Here is a 13309-nt window from a genome sequence, read left to right as displayed (position 1 = left end):
TGAGCCTGCCGTGAGCCTGCTGTCAGCGCCCTGGTGAGTGCGGAGCGCTGCCCGCGGAGCCGCGCTGTGCCGGGGAAGGGCAGGGGCGCACCTGCGGGGGGAACGCCGCGGGCTCCGCGCTTCTGGCCCTGGGCAGAAGCGGTTCCTCGGGGCCTTCTCCGCCCTCAACACGTGTGTCCGCGATTTCCTGGTGGCGGGGAAAGTCCTTTCTCCTCGCCCCGGCGGCGTTCAGGTGCGGGCGGCGCTGGGCGGAGGGAGGGTGCCCGGTGTGCGGGAAGGCTGCGGGCGCTGCCGGTTTGCTTTGCCATTGTGGGGTTTTTGGGTTTTATTTTTTTTTTTTTTTTTCGCGTGTAGAAACTGAAGTGACTTTAAATCACGAGCTGAGCGTGATCGCTTTGCGTTCTGCGTGTTAAAACTAGATATAACTTCCCACGTGCCTGTTACTTAATATCCTCTCAGTGTTTAGGGGGAAGGAAAAAAAAGTAATGTACTTCAGCGACACAATTCTCTTCAAAGCAGAGATATAGTGATATATAAATATAGTAGCTATTCAGAATGTCGGTTTTTGCCAGACTTCCGACTGTACTGCGATCCTAGAAACCATGTTACCATGTGAGTGCTTATGAAAACCTTTCTTTCAATTATATTTAAATGCTGTACATTAATTGCTGCATTGAAAACTATCTCCAAGTCAGATGGGAAACAGTAGTGCCTGTAATACATTGTAGACCTTGCATTTGGTCAATAAGTTAAGAATGGATATATTATGTGGAAGTTGTAACCCATGTTTCAAATCTGCTGTTAAACTTTGTAAGCTTTATTTTTACTTTCTTTTGAGCTGTAAGTTATTCATTATGCACGTGGAAAGATCTTTGGTGAGAGGTTAAAAGGTGTCATGCAGAGTATGGTCTTCTCCATTGGTTCTGATGCACAAAACGCTGTTTCTTATTTTAAGTTGCTTACTTTTATCTGTCTCAGATCCCCGTGTGAAGATTTTTCTAAAAAGGGGGGAAAAAAGAAACTAGCTCGTCTTGAGATTACATTTCTGTTATGAAGCTTGTCTTAATTGTTCAAAGGCCTTTCTCTCTTTCCTAATACAATTTTCGGAAGCTCTTTGAACAATGCTGTGTATAAAAATAGAGCTCAAGGTTGTTGTGTAGCTAAGTTTATTGCAAAAACGAGTAGGAAATGTCTAATAAGAGAAGCAATAAAAAGACTAGATGGTGAGATAAGCGTGTCTTCCAGAGGCACTCTGGCTTCACAATTCGGGAAGAATGTAATCCAACTTCTGCTGTCGGAGTCTCCTCCTTAGCTCAGGTGTGGCCGGGCACCATCTCAGGGAAATGTTCTGTTTTCAGGCTGGAGCACAGGGCTGCGAGGTTCTGTGATTGTGGTGGGGCTGGGGAGCAGCTCCCTGCAGCTGGGTACGTTTTTACTTATAGATTTACCAATTAAAATTCCAGAGGAAGAATTCATAAGGTTAGCATTCTTCCCAGAGGTCCCCCTGCTCCCTTCCCCCCACTCTCCCAAAATAAAAAGCGCATACTACTCTGTTGAAGTAGTCAGGGCTTGAAAAAAATTGAACTGCAGTCGATTTGTTGTCTATTATTAAAATGATCAGTCCCCTCCCACTGGGTTTTGCTCACCTGTTTTGAAATACTTGTATGAGGTGAGGGCTGACTGATTGAAGCATAAGCTGAAATTTCGAGAATGAAATAAACATGTTCCAATCAAATTCTGTTTAGCTCATGTCTGTTACTTGTACTTTGTTTGTGTCATGCTGTTGACTGTTCCAGTTTATTCATTAAAAAAAAAACCCCTCTTACGTTTTGTAGTATATGATCTCATGCAAAACCACATTTTACTCTCATTCTGTTAGTAAGTTTTGCTGTCTGATTTCTGTGAGCATATGTAATGAAAATATTAGTCTTAGAAAAAGAAAATGCCTGGAATTACAAAATGCTTTGGAGGAATCTGAAACTTTTAACTGCAACAAGTAAATTTTGTTATGTGTCATAATAACAGTTTTTACTGATTATTGCTGGTGGTGTTGCCTGACTGATGTAGAGAAGGGCGAACATGAGGAATACATAAAATTAGCTTTAGGGGGGAGTTTGTTGTAGTTTTGTGTGAGCTTAGATGCTGAAAGGGTTAGGTGGCTGGTTCACCTCTGTCTGCGATTTATTCAGTTGTTTGGTAGCACTTTAGCAGTGTGTGGATTCTGTGCAATATTTTGATTATGTGGACAGCAAGACAGTGTGGAGATACCTGTTGTGACAGAGCAGCACTGCGTGGTGACACCCAGAATTGTCAGACAGCAGCAAGTTCTAGACTCTAATTTGGGTATTCTTAGACCATGTGCTGGTGCCTGTCACATTCCTCTCCTCTTTCACACACACACACACCAAAACCTCCTGGATAGTGATAATTTTTTGCTGCTTAATGGGTTTTTCTTGAGTGAAAGAGCAGAAATCATTACAATAGCTCCAGTGAGCTGTTGGAACTTCAGATGTGTGGTGTGTACCACTGTCACCCTGTAGCATCTTGAACTGGTTGGGTTCCACAGGTCATTTCAGTGTCTGAATAACGCAGTGCACGCTCCCAAGTGTGGCAGGGAGGGATTGCTTTTGGCAGTGCCATGCTTCCCCATCTCCTAGACATAACTCTTTCCCCTGCCCAGGAATTGGGGGCTTAGTTGGCTATTGCACTTCTATTTAGCTTTAACTCAGGGAAAGATTTTAATAGGCAAGGATGCTTCTTTCCAGTCCGTGAAGTTATGTTACATTTATTACGTGGCAAAGGAAGGAGTTGCCCTTTAGATTACTTTACTTCCCTGCACTTCTTTGAGCAAAAATTTCCCCTTTATATTCTAGTTGTATTGAGGTCTGAAAAGTGGTTTCTTTACATGGCATCTGTTCTCTACATGTGCAGAAACACTTTGTTCACCCATCTGTAATTTTAATACTGTAGACCGTTCTTCTGCCCCTATACTTGTTAGAAATGCAATGTAACATGGTTGGAGTAATTTTCTTTGGGGGTTATGTTTGATTTGTTCTTACAAGTTACTTGACACAGCTGAAAAGTTGAACTTGTGTTACTTGTTTGCTTGGGGTTTGTGAGAAAGAGGAAACATCTTTCAAAAGACATGTGTAAGAGACGTAGCAATTTTATAGGCTTGTGATAGGCTGTTAATATTTCTTTAAATGTCTTGTTGTAAATCCTCAGCACCAAGAAAAATAAGTTAAACCTAAGCTGCTACATAGACAGACTGAGGTGGAGTGCATATCTAAATCCTCCTGTCTCCTACGTATGATAAATATGATTTATCATTGGTTTCAGTTCATAATGCCAGAACATCATCATCAACTCATTTCTGTGAAGATCTTGTATTGCTCATAAAGGCTGATGAGCAGTAGAGATTTAAATCAAGTGATTTACTGGTACAAATAGCAGTATCTTCAAAGTTCAACAGTCTCAGGACAGAAAATCTGCTTTTATGGTTCAGAGGGATGATGTAAAGTTCAAGACTGAATTGACTCAAGCAACCTTACAGAGCTGCTGGATGGCTTTGGAGCTGATGATGGAGTGATGACCTACAAATTGTTCTTTCACTTTCACACCTTTTGTCTGGTACATAGGAGATTGTCTGGACCACCATCCTGCCCAAATGGTTTGGCTGACAGTTTTTAAGCAGGTCCTGGTGGCTGTGTTTCTGACCTGTTCTCAGAGATAACTGACACGGGCCTCTTGTGCAACTCCCAGCAGAAAACTTTGCCTTGTCGAGGCTTGCCTAACAATACAGATGCTGCTGAATCTGACTGTTCCTGGTGATAAATTTGAACTGAAACTATTTGTCCCAGAAGAACATTTTAAACCTCCTTTTCAAGTTTGTGTGCTATTATACCCCCACAGTGTCTCAAAAGTCAGATCATCGTGTTGCCTAAACAGAGATTTGGAAAGGTGGGACTGGGTGTGGCTCACAGGAGAACACACTCTGTAATCTCCTAGAAATGATTCTTTTTTTGAGTCTGATTTCTTTATAAAGGTGAAAACTTTTGTCTTTCACTGTAATGTACAACAGCCAGATTATGCTGTTGTAAGCATCCAAGTTTAGGGAAGAAACTGTGGCTGTTCTTTTAAAGAATATACTATATTGGCACAGCTCAGGCTATGTATTATAAGATGAGGTATTGAACCAGAGAAACTAATGATCTGACAGAATTATTGCCTAGAAACACTGAGCAAGCAACATGTTTTTCAAATGGAAAAACTCGCTGATTTTTTTGTATAGCCCTGTTCAGATTCTTCCCTACGTCTAAAACGTGTTTTATTTCTCTGTGAGAGCACAAATAAACTCAAGAACATCTCAACCATCAAGAAGTTTTCTAGGCTGTGCTCTTACTAGTGGTTGCATCCACGTTGAAAATTTCTGGCTGTCTGCAAAGATTTTTGCAGATGAGGGAGAGCAAAACCCCCTTCATTTTGAATATGTGAGCTCTTACTCCTGTTACAACAGGACGTGCTTGTTGTTAGCACTAGGCAGTGATGTAACCCTCCCAGTGAATCTGCAGACTGGAGTTATTCCCTACATAATGAGATACCAAAGTCAACATCCTGAAAAATATTATGTTGGCTTTCTAGTGGTCACTCTACTCTCCATCTTTACAATAATGCTGCCTAATACATGTGCAAGCACCTTCCTGCAGAGTTTTTGAGTTCATTTTTGCACAACAGTTTGTGCTCTTGAGAAGTTATGCTCTGTAGTTATTATGTGATGAGATTTGTCTGTTTCATAATCATCTTGAACCAGATGTTTCACTTTTCTTCACCATCAGAAATATCTCCTATAAATAGATGCATAGTGCTGTACAGTTTTGTAGCTGTCTTGGTCATGGTGAAACTGCCTGTTTATAAGTCAGTGCTCATTTTAAGAGCAACATCTGGTCTAAATTTTGTAGCCAGCTGTTCACACCTTAAGGAAAACATCACAGGTCTGGATGACTTGTGAAGAATTAAATATTTGTATTTTACTAGTCTTTTGGTGCCCTTGTCTAACAAGTGTGGGGTTGGGCAATACATGTGAAATGATTTCTATTGGCAGTGATTTCTATTCTCTACCTTCATTGCAAATACTTGGAGTAGTTGTTCATTTGAGGGGTCTCATTTTGCTTTGTCCTTTTAATTTATATTGAGGAGTGAGGGAAATTAAACCCCTGAATAACAACATTTAAAAGAACAGACTTTTATGTTGCTTGTGCCTAATCCTACTTTAAATTTCAGGCTTAGTTAAAAATTATGATGTTGTGATAAGGAAGGTTCAGCATTTGGAGGTGTGCTTTACTGAATGGGGTTTGAGTGCTGTGAATGGGAGATGGTCACGTGAATGTGATCATGTGGGATCATTCTTGGTTTTGTGTAAAAACTGAAAGTATTTGCCTGTATCTACCTGCAGATACGAGAGGGAAGCTTGTTTGCTAGCAAATTAGGGGGCAAAAAGGGTGAGAATTTTGGGAATATGAGGAGATGAGAGTTGACCATTCTGATTGTTTCAGGAGGTGTCTGTGGAAATTAAAATAATGGAAAATTTCATGGGTTTTGAACTGTTTCCTTGATTCATTTAGCATGTGGGCAGAGTCAATGTTCAGGCAAATCTTGCAAGTTGTATCCAAATTTACTAATTAGTAAGATGACAGCCTTTGAACGTAGGAGATCCTCGTGTAGCATCAGGAAATATTTAACTCCTTAGACCTATGGCTTTGGTTAAGCTTCTGGATGAATTAATGAATATATAAATATTCATCATTAATGACTATGTTTGTAGCATCACTAATCACTTGTCAGTGCTCAATCTTTTAAAATCAGTTCAGCATGTCTCTTGTAAAGCTTGAGCATGTTTAGGTGCCTGATAAAGCACAGGCTTCTCAATAAGTAAACGAGGGTAAAAATGTTCTGTTGGGTATGTTTTATGTGTGCTGGTAGCAATCAATTTGCACTGTGCTTACAAATAGACTACTTTTTGGGAGCCTGCTTTTGACAGAGTCCCTAATGAGTGAAAAAAAAAATCAGATTATCATCAAAAATGAGATTATCATCAGTAATTACTGCTTCCAATTTGCCTCTAAGAGCAAAAGCAGCCTCGGGGATGGCAGCTCCCTGGGCAGGTATGTTGCCCTGTGCAGGGCACTCTGTGACAGGGGCTGAGCTGCAGCCCTGGCCGGGAGAGCTCCGCGCCTCCTCCGAAATTCCTCAGGGGAGGAAGGAGTGGACGGGAGGCCTCCCCACAAGCAGCTGTGGAATGAAGATGAAATCCAATGTTTATTCTTTCTCCCGGAAACTATAGGAAATGTAGAGTTCACGTACGTTGCATAACAGTGTTTTGCAGTTGTGATGGGGGAAGCCTGAGAGGGGAGGGAGGTGTCAAACTCCGTGTTCTCAGGAACAACCACAGTGTAGGGGCTGGGAGGGTATTAAGCTGCTTTATTCTGAGCGTCCTTAGAAGGGTTTTTTGACCCTCCTTTGGTAGGTGCCAGCCGAACTGAGCTGCAGTGCAGTGTCTGGGAGCATCTGTTGGTGCAGGCAGACAGGAGGATGTGCCTTGTGGTTGGGGAGAGGAACTGGAAGTTGAGTGGCTGCATTGTTTCCACTCTGCTGCCTGGCCCAGGCAGGTTTTTTTTTGGTGGTAGCTGTCTGTGATTTATGTGTCTTGTAAAGGAGTTGCTCATTTGAGGGCTGTAGTGGTCCGGTCTCCTCCACTGTTGTCAGCTACAGGAGTCTGGCTCTGCTCGGTGATGCTCAGATGGCTGAGAAGCTGAAATAACTGATGATACCAAATTTTCACATACAGAACATAAAAATGCTGCCCTTTATCAGGCGGGTTTAGTGTGAGCTGGTCTCTCACTTTACCTGGGAGATCACCTGCCTGTCTGGAGCTGCTCAGAAACTGTTTGCTGAGCAATATCAGGCTGGTCTCATTAAAGCTCTCTTTAGAACAGCAGCTGGAGAAGGCAAAAATCTCCTGCCACATTCAGAAAATCAAAGTGCTTTCTTCCCAACTGGCTTATGGCTGTAGGAAGAAGGAAGCTCTGAGGCTCTGAAATCCCCATACAAGCTTAGTGAAAGTGTGCTGGTGTCAGGGTGATGCTCCAGGTTGCAGCTGCTTTGCTGGCATTGTTCAGCTGTTTTCAGTGGGCTGAGTGATGGGGAGGAGTGTCTCTTTCCTGAATGTGGAAGGTGATGTCTTCCACTAGGTGTGTCAAGAACAGCAGCAAGGTAGGAGAAACCTTTATGTGAGAAGAAACTGAAATGTACCACTTGTTTCTTATGCCACAAAATAAAGCTCTTAGGACTTTTATCCTTTCTAGCTGTCTCTTTCTTGGCAATGATGTGTTTTAGTATCATTATTATAGAACCAAAATTCCCCTGGAAACATATGTGGATCATACCCTAGAAAATGAATACAGAAGGTGGCAATATATTTGAGATAAAAATCTCCAATTGCCTTTTAGGTATGAAGTACTGTGATGTCTTGCTCTCCTGTTAGGATTCATCTGCTTGGTTACCTGATGTGGTAGGGAGAGGGAGGACAAAAGCTGTATTGGCAAGATGAGTCATGTATTTTCCCCAGAATTTTCATGCTCAAGGAGTTGCATGTTGTAGCCAGAATGCCCCTCAATAATTTGTAACTTCAGGGACTGACTTGTTTGGTTTGAACACTTCCAATGTGCTTTTGCTGCCTGATGAATTTGCCTACTGGAACCTTCTTATTTCTTGGCTGAGGTTAAAAGCAATGCTGTGGTGGAGGGAGCAGTGTGCAATTCAATACCACAGAGGTACACGTCAATTAAAAGGTGCCTAGATATGGGCAAGGAAGCTTAGTCAAATATTCATTTAGGGGACGGGGGGAAACCCCAAATAAAAAGCTTGTATGTTGTAGATAAAATTGCTTCTTTGTGATGGCCTGGAGAGCCAAACCCGGGGGGGAAACCATTCCTGGGATGTCAGGTAAATCTGCTTTTAAAGGGTTACATTCAGTAGCCCAGTTAGATAGGAGCAGTGAAGGTTCTGATGGTTATCCTGAGCAGCATAGTTCTGTAGTTAGACCAAAGGTGTGTTCTTCCTGGAATCCCACCTTTACTTTCCCTGATTTGTTTGGTCCAGAATTGCTTCTTTGGCATCTTAGCTTGTAAGTGCAATTTCTATGGAATTTCAGAGATGGGCCTTAAGCTTCTGGGATGTGCTGATAATCAAAAGTTGTTAAAAGAACTTGCTTAGCAGACACCTTGATTTAAAAACAACACACCCACTTCATTGTGATGCTATTCAGGGAAATGATTCAGTGCAGTTTCAGTGGGTTTAAACAATGGCCTGGTGGCACACCTATTTTGTAGAAAGCAGAGTTTTAAATGGGATGCCTGTTTTCTGCAAGTCTATACACAGCTAACAGCTGCAAGGTGATACTTGGTAGTATATATGTCCTGTACAGAGCTTCTCTCACTGCATTCTAATTTCCCATGCACTGAGGACTGCCAAGGGAATTGGAAATATTGGAATGATTTGTTGGATCCTTCAGGTTTCGCTTTCAGAACTGTTTTATCTTGCAGTAAAACATATCTAGGGCTGAGTTGATTCACACACAGTATATAGAGCCAAGTCCATTTTAAAAGACACACTTGGTTTAGGTCCTTTTTTTCCCCCTGCTTTATATACAGGCTGTAATAACATAACAGCTTATTTATCTTTATCTCTGTGTTCATGGCCAGTTTGAGTTGCAAATAGTAAAATACTGCGGACAGCTCATGTTCTGGAGCTCAGCTTGCAGTCTTCAGTGCTGTGCATAAATCTGTGTTCAGAAGCAGGGACAGGGGAGCTGAGGCTGACAGTGAGTGGCAGGCTGCAGTGATAGAGATGTGTGTGAGCACACCTTCATGCTGGGCACTGGTGTGTCGAGGCAGAGTCCCAGACTGGGGTCTCTCAAACACAATGTGAACTTTGCCTGCTTTATCCCTGCCCACGTGCACCTCGGGCACGTCTGAGTGTGACTCTGCAGTGCATGGGTACTGTACAAATGAGTCAGTTCCTGTTCCTTTGGCTGAAGCTTCGTTAGGAGTTCTCAAAAAAGTATTTCAGAATGTGGATGTGGTCAGCACAGTCATTTTCCAGGCATCTTAAAGGAAACCCACATCAACTGTGAAAGTGACCTTTGAACTCCTCTGTCCTGCCACTGTCAGAGCTCAGGCAGGATGGGAAGGCTGCTTTGCTTCCATCTGCATCTTCCCTCACAATTGGCACTGGTTGCTATTTAGATTAAGTGCCTGGTTATCCTTCAGGAGAATTTCCAACAGCATATCTGTGTTTGACTGATCACTGAGGGTATGTCAGCTGCACACATAGTTAGAAATGGCTTCTGACAAACTTTGGGCTGTATTTAGTTCTTCACCACATTTTAGCATCGAAAGCAGTTAAAGCCATTAGAACCTGTAGTGTTATTTCCTAGTTCTTAAGGCAGAATGTGGTGAAAAACACTTGTATTGCATCTCCTGGGGTTTAATATATAGCTTCAGCTAAGTAAGTTCTCTTGAAGGCATCAATTATTAAGAGCCTCTTTTTTGAGATGTCGGAGGGATTGCTTTCACTGAAAATGTCTGCCTTGTACTCTGAATCTTTGTCTATTTAGAATGACTTCTTTTTAAACAACTTTACCAGAGTCTTCCTGCCATATGCCATGCAAAAAAATCTTTGTACCTATAATGTTTGTGTTCATGTGCACCAGGATCTAGGCTCTGAGTGGCATTATCTCCAAAATTACTGTTTTGATGTACTTCCTTTACTTCACTGATACGTGCAGCTCTGACATCTAATTGTGAACTTGTGCTGATGTTTGTGTTCTTGCAGTGCACTGGATTTCCCAGCTATCCAGTGATGCTGTGTGAGGCATTCTGCCAAGAAAAGGGAGCTGCTTCCCCTGGGAGCCTTTGGAAGGCTGCTGCAGTGGGATGGCAAAGCGAGTCTCCAAATGGGAACATACACTTCATTTAGAAGAAAATGCTGCTACCAGATGATGGGAAAATGCTTTGAACCTGTGTTGGAACATAGAATTCTCAGGTCTCTTATCTGGAAATCTGTGCATTATTTACAGTGCTGGCTGTGCTGTATAGGTACAAAACAATTAGAGTGCAAAAAACTGTGTTATCCATAACTCTAAAGCTTGTAAATGAGTGACTCTGCTTTATTAGTAAAACACTGAGCCTTCCTTACAACATTTGACAGGAAAAAGGAGTTTTGTTGCATTACTTTGTGTTCACATCAGTAGTTGTGAATCTCTTATGAGCAGGGAGATAAAAAGAAGACTTACTCTGAAGCTGACCATGCCATTAGCAGCCACAGAATGGAGAGTCAAGTGCCTGTCATCCTTGCTGCCTATCAGAACTCTTCATGCATGTGTTTTGGTTTGGGTTTCCCCATCATTAGAAAGGAGAGAGGATGAATGAGACTTTTTGATAGTAGTTCTTGTGTTAATGCTGTGCATTACAAGCTATCAGGCTTATTAGACTTTACCAAATGATTTATCAGTATAAATCTACCTGGTGTTTTTAAAACATGTTTTGATAATATTTAGAATTTTTAACAGCTGTTATGCTACAAAGGCAATATATTTCCTTCATCTGATATTAAGAATAAAAGTATGCAGTGTGGGATCTGAATTTAATATGGCCACATTTTATTTCTGTTAAATTTAAGTTCTCTCAGTGTCATCCTGACCTGTAATAGGAATTTAGTTGTAAAGGCTTTGCTTCAAAGATTAAATTTAACTGCAGCAATGCATCTGACACATTCCTGACTGTTGTACAGTATTTTGCAGTGAATGTTACTTTCCTTGTCCAGGTAGCCTTGAATTTAGACAAGCCATTGTGCATGAATCTAGAACTCTGCCACTTCTGTGCTTATTGCAGAGATTGCTGCTGATACTTCTCTTCTCAGACCATCAAGACTTGTAGTGACAACACTGATGTCAGTGTGTCCTGCAGCTGTAGAGAGATGGAGACCACTTCACTTGTGAAACAAATCTTTTCTGCAATGCAGTCTCCGTTCACAAGACTGCTGCAAACACACCTGAAATGGTTGGTCTGGATCCTCTGCTTGCTGATTCATACTGAAGTTGGCTTTGGCTTTTGCCCTTTGGAAATGCTTGTGGTGTTCTGATGTACTGTAAGTTTTTGGGTTCCTTGATCATCCTCACTGTTCTGGTCTTTAAAACCCTACTTTTAAGAGAATACTCTACTGTCATCTCTTCATGCTGCATCTCTGATCATGAAAGAGCCCTTTTGGGCAGAAAACTGTTGAGTTGGAGTAGGCTCAAACTGATTCAAAAATGCTCTCTTGTTTATTCTAGTGTACTGTGTCTAATTCAATACTTGAATACCTTAAAATTACTTGGAATAAAAAAAAAGGCAAACAATCCCACAGAACCCTTAAAACTTCTCAGAGGAATAACCAGGACTTACTTCTCCTCTGCAATTGTGTTTCTAGGACTAAGAATAGATGATGCTTGCATTTAGAATAGATGTCCTATTAAGTAGCTGAATTTAACAATGACTAACGAGTGGGTATTGCAGTAAATCTGACTGGGTGAAATAGGGCAGTAGAGCCTGGGTTTCTATGATGCACTCTGCTTTGAGTTGGTGTATGTGTTGGGAGCCAGGAATAATGGCTTTTCAGTGGAGTTCTCCCCTTGGAAGCTGTAGTCACACGCTCCTGAAGCAGTGCTTGTTCAGGCCACATCAGGAATGTCATGAGAAGCTCCAGTTAAATCTGCTGTTGTAACACAGTGTTCATAACTCTCCAAGAGACCTTCTCAAATTTCAGAATGAGTTTAATCACTGTCCACCACTACACACTGTAGTAATGGGGTGTTAATCTCAAAGCTTTGGTGGCAGATACTGTTTAATACACAGCTCAAAACTGAGACCACCTCGTGATTGTTGTGGTCTGCTGTTTTGTCATAGCCTGAACCTGCATATTAGCAATCCATACAGGATTAAATATTACTGATATTCCACACTATCCAGGATTTCCCTTCAAGGGGCCTTGTTCAAACCCACTGGTATGCTTGTCCTTATTCTTTTTCTCAGTATTGTGAATTCCTGTCACCATAGTCACTGCCTGCCCTGAATAAATTTGCCTTCTTCATTTTAAGATCACCTTGGTGAAGGGCAATATTTCTTCCTGTTTGTCCTGGATATATTTTTGAATTTTTGAATATTCCTGAGATTCTTGAGGTATTGCAATTAATTGGATACTTGAGTGAGTTACTTTTCTGTTCTTTCCAGTCACATCTTACACAACAGTCCTGGGCTAATTTTTCCTTTTTTTCTTGGAGATGGTCTAAAAACAGTTCATGTTATGGAAAAACTAAAAGATAATCTTGGCAAGATTCTGAGTGGGTAAAACAGCCTGGAGATTGTATCTTCCATGAGAGAAGATGCTTCTCCAGCTGGTGCTGCCTCTATTCTGTTTCGTGGGAGTTATATCTCTTGCACAAAATATTTCTCTAAGTTCAGTCTTCTCTCCTAGTTTCTGTATTTCCCCTTTTGTAAAAAGGGATAAAGTCAAAGTTAAATTTTAATATCATAATGTGTTCACATTAATTTGTTGACCTATGAAGATTGTGGGCTTATGGTTTTTCTTCAGAATCCCATTTAAGACTTACCTCAGACTTTTGTGTCTTTTTAGCACAGTTAGGATGTTTTCTAGAAGTTTAGTGATTAGCACTCACTGTGTACAAACTGCTTTTGCACTGATGGATGCAGCCCCATGTTTTTCCTCCCTCCTAATTATCTGTATGATGTCAAGCATGAGGGATCAGCCTGGCTTTGACTTACATGTGTCACTCAAATGTTAATGGCCTTATTACACAACTCAGCTGGTGGCCCATGTAATACAGCCCCAGATTCAAAGTTTCTGCTGAAATGCTTAAAGAAGGTAGAGCAGTACTGGCAGCCATCTATCTCCTCTGCCCAGGCACTTGTTTTGTCCTTGTTTACCTGATCACTCCAGTGAAGTGTGTGTGTATTTATGTGGAAGAAGCAGGGGATCTTCATTTAAATGGTTGTTTCAGTAAGACACAATCTTCTTGTTTCCCTGGGGACCCTCAGTTCTCTGTGTACTTGACAACTCCTCTGCTGGTCAGGTTGTAAAGCTACACCTTTGTGACTTCTTCCACAGCACTCCTAGGAGTACCAGTTTGGAACAAGAATCTTACTAACTTCAAGAGCACTGCTTCCCCTGTCCCTTACACATCACTATTCCTGCT

This window comes from Sylvia atricapilla, chromosome 2 (genome assembly GCF_009819655.1).
Source record: "Sylvia atricapilla isolate bSylAtr1 chromosome 2, bSylAtr1.pri, whole genome shotgun sequence".
Classification (NCBI taxonomy): Eukaryota; Metazoa; Chordata; class Aves; order Passeriformes; family Sylviidae; genus Sylvia; species Sylvia atricapilla.
This window is presented reverse-complemented; position numbering follows the sequence as displayed.